The sequence below is a fragment of the Mirounga leonina genome, unplaced genomic scaffold (genome assembly GCF_011800145.1).
Source record: "Mirounga leonina isolate KUSES-001 unplaced genomic scaffold, KU_Mleo_1.0 Mir_84, whole genome shotgun sequence".
NCBI lineage: Eukaryota > Metazoa > Chordata > Mammalia > Carnivora > Phocidae > Mirounga > Mirounga leonina.
Window position 1 is genome coordinate 1,509,503 of NW_023270827.1, and position 12,070 is coordinate 1,521,572.

The following is a 12,070-nucleotide window of genomic DNA, read 5'->3' on the forward strand; positions in this document are numbered from 1 at the left end:
CCCCATACATTACATCATTAGTTTTAGATGTAGTGTTCCATGATTCATTGTTTGTGCATAACACCCAGTGCTCCATGCAGAACGTGCCCTCCTCAATACCCATCACCAGGCTAACCCATCCTCCCACCCCCCTCCCCTCTAGAACCCTCAGTTTGTTTTTCAGAGTCCATCATCTCTCATGGTTCGTCTACCCCTCCGATTTCCCCCCCTTCATTCTTCCCCTCCTGCTATCTTCGTCTTCTTTTTTTTTTCCTTAACATATATTGCATTATTTGTTTCAGAGGTACAGATCTGAGATTCAACAGTCTTGCACAATTCACAGCGCTTACCAGAGCACATACCCTCCCCAGTGTCTATCACCCAGTCACCCCATCCCTCCCACCCCACCCTTGGCACTTAACTTTTAAGAACTAGCCTTTTGAAGTGTTTTTTAGTCTAGAGGTATGAAGTAATATATAAAAGTTTGGTATTTTCAGAGTCAATTTATATCATCACTATTAAATAGGGATGGTGAGGATAATTTGTAATTATTTAGTTTTAGTATTCAAGCAAATTAATGAATACGAGGAATTAACTTTGAATTTGTTCAATTAATGCTCAAATTTGACTTTGCCCCAGGGACCCCCCCACAGAGAACCATTGATAAGTGGATGTCTAATATCTGAATCTCTGGTGAGTTGAAGGCAGGAAAAGTTGGGAATCACTAGTTTAGATGGGTATACAGATGACCTATCCTAGCCCTCTACTCAGAAATCTTTAATTCATCCCCACTCTTCTCTGAAATCCATTCAATTGCTGTTGAATAGGCTGGCCTGTGAGATAGATGGAAGAGAAGTTTAGCTGTACAGAGAATCTTGAGAGTCAGAAAGAGAACTAGGAACAGGTCTATTAAATGGAAGGCTATTTAATAAGAGAGTGTCTCCTTCTGGAGCAAAGGACATTATAAAAGATTTGGGTTCCCTGTGCTCAGGGTTCCTCCCTGAAATGCCACCCTCTGCATGTATACATATCAGCTGGCCTTTCCTTGGATTGTTCTACTGGAACTGGGGCTTGGGGACCAGAACAGGACAGTGATACTTTGGCTGTTGCTGTGAGTAATAAAGTCCTTTGTGTCCAACCCTAGAATCTCCAGTCTTCTGCCAGCACCCACAGAACTTGGCCAGACTAACTTGTTAGCTTGCAAGTAGGGTGAAGTCTCAGACCCTTCACAGTTCTTGACAGTTTGGGAGATGAGCATAGGATGCTGACAGAGACATGGTCTCTGGAAGAGGAAGGGTAATGGCCCCACAGGCCAGACTGAGGGTGGAGACTACTTGTGATCCTGTAGTAAATGCTGTTTCCCAAGTATGGGGTGGGTTATGGGAATAAGGGTCCCCCACTATCCTACCTGTTAATTAATGAGTAGAGTCTGAGTAGTGAGAAGTAGGATTGAAACAAGCTGCCTAAAAGGTGCCTTCGTCGCTGGGCAGGTGGAAGAAGGAATCTTAGGGTAATGGGACAACTCTAAAGACAATGTAGCTGTGGTTGCTCAGCAAAAGAATCTAAAAAATGGAAATAAATGGCCTCAGCAGTGAGGGACATTTTGCTTAGTAAAGACCTGAAAGCATTAGAAGTTCATTCAGGTGAGCCATGGACGAGTGCCCCTAAAATTGAACGCAAAGCCTTGCATATTGGCTTAGAGCTGCTTGCTCTCTCCGTGACCCTCTTCTCCCTTCTCTGCTACCCTGACTTCAGTTTCATTAAGGAGAAAGATGATGAAGGCTGGTTGGCCAAGTTATTCACGAGAACCATCTGTTTTATTCTGTCCTCAATGAGAGAAGGCTAGGTTAGTAGTCGGTGAGAAAAATAGGATAACTTGGACCAGGGTGGTGGCGCTGGAGGTAGGAATCACAGGATATGGTGACTAATTAGATATAGATGGTGATGGGAAGGAGAGAGGCCAGACTTCTGTCTTGAGCCACTTGGTAAATGGTGACATTCACTAATACAGCGACTGGGGGGGGGGCGGGAAGGGATCAGAGATAGGGTGATCATGCAAGAATTAAGTGGGTTGCAGTTGGTAAATGACTTTGTAAGCCATATTAAGGAGTATGGACACTCTCCCTAGAGCAGTGGGGAGTCACTGAAGAGTTTTAAGTGAATGAGTGTTATCAGCTAGGCATTTTAGAAAAGTGGTGAGGTTGAACATGGATTGGAGGGGATAAAAACTCTGGTAGGAGGGCTATTCAGGAGGCTGTTAGGGTAATTCAGGCAATGTATGGATAGAAGTGGATAAATTGAGAGATACCAATTCGAGAAGAGAGAAAATTAAAGATAGAGGAGAGATGGACGTCATGGTTGCTGACCAGATTTTTGGCTGACTCAGTTGAATGGTTAGTGGTTCCATTCATTAAAAACTAAAGTGATGAGTGAGTTTGGCATGGGAGGAAATGATTTTAGTTTTTGGTATGTTGAGTTTGATGTTAGTGAAATACTTGAGTGGAGATATTAGTAGATGAATATGGAGATATGATAATCAGGAAATGGATCTGGGCTGAAGCTATATATAGGTATAGATATGTAAATAGATAGAGATGTCAATATGTATCATATATATATTTGCCTGTCTTGGATAGATGATGATTGAAAAGGATCATCCCTTGGAAAGGATGAAAGTTCCTAGGAAGAGCATAGAAAGCAGAGGTTCATAATCTGGTGCCTAAGCCTATTAAAGCTCTTGAAAGTATATGCAAAATTATATGTAAATTTTCTGAGGAACTTTCCCATTACTTTAATCAGATTTTCAAAGTCTTTACTGACTTGAAAGGATTAAGACCCATTGTCATAATGTGTTTACTTTTTTTCCCAATGGACATGAATTAATTAGTAATTAAAAAACCTATGGTACTATAAGCTAGATTGGAACATGACAAAAAAGGGGAAAACTGGCAAAATCTATAAAAAAGGGTTTACTTTCCTAATCTACAAAAATGTTTTAGAAATCAATAAGGAATAGAATTCCATAACCCCTTATCGAAAATCCCTGGGAATATAAATATTTTGTTTTTGGAGTATTTAGGAAGGTAAATGGTATATATTATTTAATATTCCCAGGGCAGTATTTGGCTTAGCAAATACATTTTTAAAAAGATTTTATTTATTTATTTGAGAGAGAGAGATCACAAGCAGGGGGAGGGGCAGAGGGAGAGGGAGAACAGCAGGGAGCCAGACGAAGGGCTCAATCCCAGGACCCTGGGATCATGACCTGAGCTGAAAGTAGATGCTTCACTGACTGAGCCACCCAGGAGCGCCACCCCCCCTTCTTAAATTAAAGATTTTATTTTCAAGTAATCTCCACACCCAGTGTGGGTCTTGAACTCACAACCCTAAGATCAAGAGTCACATGCCCCACCAACTGAACCAGCCGAGTCACATGCCGGGCGCCTGGGTGGCTCAGTTGGTTGGGCGACTGCCTTCGGCTCGGGTCACGATCCCGGAGTCCTGGAATCGAGTCCTGCATCGGGCTCCCGGCTCGGCGGGGAGCCTGCTTCTCCCTCTGACCCTATCCCCTCTCATGCTGTTTCTCTCTCTCTTTCTCAAATAAATAAATAAAATCTTAAAAAAAAAAAAAAAAGAGTCACATGCCCCACCAACTGAAACAGCCAGGTGCCCCCATAAGCCTTTTCTTCTGACTCTCACCCAACTCCAACTCCCTTCCCCAGCCTTCTTTCCACCTCAGGGCTCAGGGTGTTTACCTAGGCTCTTTCCTCCACCTGGAGGGTGCCTCCCCATCCTCCTTCTAGAATTTCTCTTGTCTACCCAGTACAGGCATCTCTTCCTCAGGGAAGCTCTATGACACTCCAGACCAAGGGAAGGGCCCTGGGACTCAGGGTCACTTAGCACACTTCAGTGATTTCTGTTATAAGTCATCTCTTTCCTATAGTCTATAAAAAGTGTGAGAGTAGGTCTTGTGTCTGTCTTGTTCTTTTCTATTTCAATATCTGTAAGTATAACTGGGATGAAGAAACTTATGTTTTAAAGATACGAACATTTCTTTTTCCCCTAGTTCCTATTCCATGAAGTGGAACCACATTCCCCCTCCTCTTTAAAATTTTAGTAACAGATTCTATAATGGATACTTAAAGACTATGCTTTTGAAAAAGCAAGACCCATTAAAAATAGAAGTACCTTTATTTTTTTCCCCTAAGTATACCAACAATAGAAATCTGCTGGACAAAATTTCAGTAAAATTGGATGGCACTTATCACATTTTGTTAAAATCATCATATGCTATTATCATCAGTACTTATTGTTGAGAATCTCTGTGCAAGTGCTTTACATGCAGAATCCTTAAACTCATACTGTGTGGTCGGCATCATCTCTATCTTACAGATAAGGAAAGTGAGGTTCGTAGAGACTTTCTTTTTTTTTTTAATTTTTTTTTTTTAAGATTTTATTTATTTGAGAGAGAGAGAATGAGAGACAGAGAGCATGAGAGGGAGGAGGGTCAGAGGGAGAAGCAGACTCCCCACTGAGCAGGGAGCCCGATGCGGGACTTGATCCCGGGACTCCAGGATCATGACCTGAGCCGAAGGCAGTCGCTTAACCGACTGAGCCACCCAGGTGCCCCTCATAGAGACTTTCAAAGGTCACACACTAATAAGTGATGGGTGTGTGTGTGTGTGTGTGTGTGTGTGTGTCTGCAGATTTATGCCCAGGGCTGTTAGGCTAGAAACTCTGTGTGCCTCCCCCTGTCAAGGGGTTCTGCACCAGGATGATCATCCTTGATGGTTCTGATTCAGATCTGGCACGGAGCCTGAAAATCCCTACTAGTCAGTTATACGGTTCTGTAGTTAATAGCTCTATAATACCAGACAGTCTTCTTTTCTTTTCTTTTTTAAGATTTTATTTATTTATGTGACAGAGAGAGACATAGCGAGAGAAGGAACACAAGCAGGGGGAGTGGGAGAGGGAGAAGCAGGCTTCCCGTGGAGCAGGGAGCCCGATGTGGGACTCGATCCCCGGACCCCGGGACCATGACCTGAGCTGAAGGCAGATGCTTAATGACTGAGCCATCCAGGCGCCCTGACAGTCTTCTTTTATTAATTAGGAGAAAAGTACAAGCAGGCCTGACTTAATATCTGACCATTTCACTTATGGTGCCAAGTTGTTTGTGATCTGTTATTGATTCCTGCCAGCAAATAAGCACTGAACTTGGGAGCCCTCCTCCCTAGATCTGCTTGCTAAAGCTCCTGGGTGTGTCCTTCTGTGGTTAGGTCTCATTTTATCTCCAGGATTCCTTCCTTCTCTGCTGCCCACCTTTTGATCCTGGGGCATCTTGCCTGTGGACTGTGACCTCTTGGGATCCTTAGGCTGTGGGCTCAAGTTGAAGACCAAGGAAGGAGAGATCAGAATTAAGCCGAGAATATTGGGAAAATAAAAGTGAGAGAGAAGGAAGAGGAAAGGGTTGGAAGAAGGAGAAGGAGGTGTAGAGAGAGAAGAATCTGACAAATAGTATTTTGTGATTATAGAGTAATAAATCTCATTTTTCTTGTATGGCTGATAACCCATCTCTGAAGACAGTTTTATTAGGGAAGTTCCAAACATATATTTTAAATAGTTTAGATTGTCACATAAAAGGAAAGGGGACTGTGATTATGCTCTGGAGGAGAAAGGTTGGGCTAGTGCCAGGATGGAAAGATTTTTTAAAAATTCTGTGGAATCAAGGTCATCTTTCGCTTTGAGGTTTTTGCATTTGGCCACCACTCACGCTAACACTTGACAGCATGAACAGCCCTGAAATGAAGTGTCCAAGTCTAAAATGTACAGTCCTGGGGCGCCTGGGTGGCTCAGTCGGTTAAGTGTCTGCATTAGGCTCAGGTCATGATCCCAGGTTCCTGGGATTGAGCCCCACGTTGGGCTCCCTGCTCAGCGGGGAGTCTGCTTCTTCTTCTGCCTGTGCCCCCTGCTTGTGCTCTCTCTCTCAAATAAATAAATAAAAGTCTCTAACAAAAAAATAAAATGTTCAGTCCCAATGAAGGTTGGTGTATGCACTATCAAGGGAAGGCTGTTTCAGATTTTATGTAGCTCAGGGTGAATTGCTGGTGTAGGGCCACGGCCGCCCTGGGATGCAGGCGCCCCATCCCTTTCAGAGGCGCCGGAAGGACCAACAAACTGATTGTTAGTGCCTGTGTATGCTGAAAGAGAGCTTGTCCTGAATGGAATATATTTTGTAATTTCTTGGAATAGTCATTGAGTGATTCTAACTCTTCCAATATCTTCTTACACCTAACTGTCAAAAATGTCTTAAAATTGAGGTGTTGCTAAGTAATTAGAGAAATGGGAGTTTTCTTTCATTGTTACTGGTCGGAGTGAGAATTAGTATAAGCATGTGGAAGTAATTGTATTAAATATTTTAATGTTTGCATCATTTGATCCAGTAGTTACACTTCTTTTCTTTATTTTTATTTTTGATTATTAATTTTTTTTTTTTTTTGAGAGAGAGAAGGCAGGGTAGAGGGAGAGGGAAAGAGAGAATCTTAAACAGGCTCCATGCTGAGTGCAGAGCTGACTCGGGGCTTGATCTCATGACCCTGAGATCATGACCTGAGCCAAAATCAAGAATTGGACGCCTAAGCGACTGAGCCACCCAGGCACCCCCAAGAGTTACACTTCTATAAATCTATCCTTCAGAAAGACTTGCTCAAGTTTATAATGATACATTATAAGGAATATGCATTCAGTATTTTTAAAACATTTAAAACAGGAATATGCATTCAGTATTTTTAAAACATTTTTTTGATAAAATGCATTCAAAAAAGTTCACAAAATTCATATATATGATTTAATAAATTATTACGGTGCAAATACATAATCAACACTCCTCTCAAGGAAGATAACAATATCAGTTTCCCAAAATTTCCCACACGTCCTTCCCAGTTACAGCCTTACTTTTCTCCTGTAGAGCTAACCTTCCTGACTCTCATGTCTGCTAGAATTGGGCTGTCCAATGTGGTAGCCTCTGGCCACATAGGGCAAATAAGCACTTGAAATGTGGCTAGCTGGAACTCAGATGTGCTGTAAGTGTAAAATTCACACTGGATTATGAAGACTTGGTATAAGAAAAAGAATGTAAAGCACTTCATTAATGACTTTTAATATTGATTACATATTGAAATGACAATATTTTGAATATATCGGGTTAAATAAAATATATATTAATTTTACCAGCTTCCCCCCCTTCATTTCATATGACTACTAGAAAATTTAAAATTACATGTATGGCTTATTTTTGTGGCTCATGTTATATTTATATTGGACAGCACAGCTCTATAAGTAACCACGATCTTGACTTTTTGATAATAATTTTCTTCCTTTTCTTTAGATTTTTACCATCTGTGCACACATCCACAAAATAATATAGTTTCACCTATTTTAAAAATTTATACAAATGGAAAATGCTTTATGTATTCTTTTGTATCTTGCTTCTTTTATGTTTGTATAATTAATCCTGTTCTTACATGTAATTCATTCATTTTCATTGCTGTGTGTAGTATTCCATTTTGTGAGTAAACACAATTTGTTTATTCATTCTACTATGCTAATTTATACTCCTACTAGCAATGTATAAGAATTTACAGCATTGTTGGGTGCCTGGGTGGCTCAGTTGGTTAAGCGACTGCCTTCGGCTCAGGTCATGATCCTGGAGTCCCTGGATCGAGTCCCGCATCGGCTCCCTGCTCGGCAGGGAGTCTGCCTCTCCCTCTGACCCTCCCCCCTCTCATGCTCTCTCTCTTTCATTCTTTCTCTCAAATAAATAAATAAAATCTTTTTAAAAAAAGAATTTACAGCATTGTTTTTAGTAGTGAAATATTGGAAACATCACAAATGTTCATTAGTAGGGGTTGGTAGGTAAATTATGGTACATCTATGCGACGAAATGCCATACAATTATTGGAAAGAATGAGCTAACTTTCTCTGAAAGGATTTGAAAAGAGTCCATAATATATTGTGAAATAGAAAAAAAAAACACATAAAAAGTTGCAAAATAGATTTATAGAACCATCCCATTAAACCCCCCCTGCATCTGGACATTAGAGCAAAAGTCTAGACGTGCAAAAGAAGTTTCTGCAGCACAACAGTTGTGCTTGAGAGCCTTGGATTGTAGAGAGAGAAGGGTGGAGAGTGAAGTGGTTCAGAGGCTTTGACCTGGAGTTATGTTAGATCGAAGACGGGGGCTCTGGGAGAAGACCACCTTTCAGGCTGTACATTGCCAACTAGGGACATGGCCACCGCAAAGGATACTTAGTGATGAGCTGCTGAGGGAGGCCTTGAATTTGTGTCTCCCTGGGTTGCTCTAGTTCTCTTGGGGTTTAGATGGGACCCAGAAACTGCTGAGAGACAGACTGGGGAGTCAGAGGGGACCTCCTAAGGCAGGGGGAGTTATCTCTGTATGTTAGGAGGGGGCTATGGAATGGCCCCTCCAAGCTAGGACCTCGTGGTGGTCACAGTGAGAAACTGGATGGGCCTCCTGAGACAGCAGAAGCTGAGAGGAGGTCGAATCAACAAGGAGTTGGCCAATAATCCTTGAGAACATTGAGTGAGCCAAAAGAACAGACCATGGATGGAGTCTTCAGGGAATCCAGCAGACGAGTTACACTGGGCCATCCAGCAGACACAGAGAGTCACCCCGGAGCTCAGGGCACATGAGGCTTGTAAACCCAAGGATTAGCTCAAGGCCGAGACTCCCTTTGCTCCAATACTCCCCGAGGATGTATAAGTGTATTTCAGAGGGAGGAGGCCTTCTGAGATTCTGAGCATCTTTATCCAGACAGAAGACTGAAACGACTGCTTAAAATACTGGATCTGACTGAGTTTAAGCTGCAGTAGATGTTCAGTAAAATATTTGTTTAATCTATTAGTGTGTAGGCGGTTAAGGCCTAAGAAGAGAACTGTAACAGTCAAATGCATTTTCTCTGCAAATATACACTGTAGCAAATTAAACTTTGCAACCTCATTATATATGTATGTTAGTATATATGTGGAAGAAAACAACAGGAGGAAGAAGTGCCGAGTGGTGGGCAGTGGTCAGTCTCCAAGGGTGAGGTTCTCGGTGATTTTCCCTTTCTATACTGCATAGTTCTGTAATGTTTGCTTTTCTCCCCCCTCCAGTTTTACTGAGATATAATTGACATATACCATTGTATTAGTTTCAGGTGTACAAAATAGTGATTGGATAGCTCTTCTTGCTTTACAGATCAGCTGCCTACCTTTTTGGGTTGCTGGGGATTTGCCTTTTGCTCTCCATTCCTGCTGTCTATCTCTCATACTAATTTTTAAAAGAGTCTTTCCTGAAACATCAGTCTTTTAGTTAGGAGCCTGGAAAGTAAAGCTCACTGTGTTATTTACCGTTAAAGTTTAGCTGGTAGGGAAGTCTGGGTGGCTCAGTCAATTAAGCATCTGCCTTCGGCTCAGGTCTTGATCGCAGGGTCCTGGGATCGAGTCCTGCCTCAGGCTCCCTGCTCAGTGGGGAGCCTGCTTCTCCCTCTGCCTGCAGCTTCCCCGCTTGTGTGCTCTCTCTGATAAATAAGTAAGTAAATAGATAAATAAAATCTTAAAAAAAAAAGTTTAGCTGGCAGAAGAAACATTTCCAGGACAATTTCCCTTATATTTATGTGTTTTCACTAAACCCTCAGCATAAATAATGTAAAAATATAATTAAATCTAGGAAGCTTTTATACTTTCCCCAAATCTTCTAGAACTTATTACAATTAGTAGTGCCATCAGAGTTGTGTTTTATTTTAAATTTGACATGGTGTGGAGGATCACAGTATTTTTTAATACAAGATCCTGGTTAAAAAAACCATATACTTACAACTGAAAGATTATTAGAGCAAACATAAATTGTCACCAAGTAATTAGAAATATATGTAGGCTAGTGAGACTTGGAGACGTAATAACATGATAAAGCTAGCATTTTGGGAAAAAACAGTGTCCAACAAGAGTGGGAGAAAGCAGTGGGAGATGGCAAAGTCATAAATTTTGGACCTTTGAAAGTTTTCATGGACATCTGCTTCTGAAGCTTTCTGCTTCTGCCTTTATCGAAATCTATAGAAAATTTCAGTTTTGATTTAAGAAAAACTTGACTTGCTGTCAAGGTTTGTTCAACTCGCTAGGAATCCAGAGACCATTTTGGATTTACATTTTCTTGTGTCCCTTTCTAGGCTTGGAGAATTTATCAGATTCATTCTCATTGCCCATTAATTTTTAAGAACAATCTCTAATTTATGACATTTGTGAATAAGACTCATTTGAGGGGCGCCTGGGTGGCTCAGTCGGTTGGGTGTCTGCCTTCGGCTTGGGTCATGGTCCCGGGGTCCTGGGATCGAGCCCCACCCACATCAGGCTCCCCGCTCTGAGGGAGGCCTGCTTCTCCCTCTCCCACTCCCCCTGCTTATGTTCCCTCTCTCGCTCTCTCTGTCAAATAAATAAATTAAAAAAAAAAGACTCATTTGAGAAATATCTGTCATTTCTCATGGATAACTTTATGCCTTGTAAAGCTTAGAAAATTGATTCTTTTTTTTTTCTCAATTCACCTATGTTAAAGACCATTATCAGAGATAACATTATTTTTTACCTTTTTGTCTTCTTCAGAGTTTTTTGAAGTTGCCGAACCAAGGACGTGGGTAGGTTCCTTGATTATTTGTTGTGATCAGTATGAAAATGCTGACTTACAGATTATTTCTAGTTGGTACAATGCTAGGTGTAAAAACTTCAGTAAACATAAAAATAGATACATTTATTATGACAGTAAAAATGCAAGTAACTATAAGAAAAACAGAAAGATGAGTACCCAAAATTATTTTTATGAGTTAAACCATGGCTACTTTTACTTTCGTACCAACTATGACAAGATCTTTTTCCAACTTCTTAATTGGAATATTTTGAGTCAAGAAAGGTGAAAGAATGGTACAAGTAACACTATATGCCCCTTACCTTAGGTTTATGAATTGGTAATACTTCCTGACAATTCTGAAAAAGTTACAACACATCTTTTATTTGGGCAGCTGAGAATTGCATTTTGTTTCTGTTTATTTATTTATTTTATTTTTTTGCTTCTTGGTGGTTAGTTACAAAAAACAAAAAGACACTATAACAGAATTATCCGCTCCCTTTGGTCAGTGTCAACCTCGTAGTATCTGCCACTTACGAGCCATTCAATCAGGGTATGGGTTCTCTTGGATCAGAGCAAGAGAAGAAGAGGAGAAATAAGAGTATCTTTCCTCCATAAAGTGTCTTTTCACCCTTTTTGCTGAGTACTTGCTGGTCTGAAGAATTAGCCATGTGCATCAAGGCAGGGTGAATTCAATTTTCTTTCTTTCTTTTTTTTTTTCTTATCAAGTGAAGCAAGTTCAGTCTTTCTAGGTTTTTCTGATATACTGTATTATCCATCAGAAAGTTTGCTATGATTCTGGATTCTGTTCTATTTCCCACCAACCTGTCTTCGGAGTTAATAGTTTATAGCACTCTCGTTCAGATAAGGATTGGCGCTGGAGGATTTATGATATCTAACCTAATTTCCATCACCATACCTTGACCTTGGCCTTATAAGTCGTAGCCCATACAAAGCAATCGATTGCTATCTGATAGAAGCAAATGACCCTCTTTAACTCTAGGGCAATAGCTAATAAGGTCTTGATAATTGTGATTTATCCACTGTCGGCTGGGATTGCGTCTGCCCCTCTGAAGTTGCTCTCAACTGATGAATGGAGCTACGATGACAGCAAGCCAGTTCCAGAGGCTTCCTCCTTTTGTCCTTAGCCTCGCCAGGGCTCCCAGAATGGGATTGTTGAGGTCATTTTTCTTTCATTGTGGCCTTCTATCATGAAACATGGTAAAAATTCCTCTTCTCTTGAGCATGCCATTTTTTCCTTGTCAGATCTACAGTCTTTCCTTGCCTGAACCAATTTGTTATGTACAAAAGCCGTGGCCTTGCACTTCCCTTTGATTCAAGGAGCTCTGGATTGGCCAAGAAGAGTTTTCTTCTATTAATTTAGGAAAGGGTCAGCTCTTGCCTTAGCCAAGACGTTTG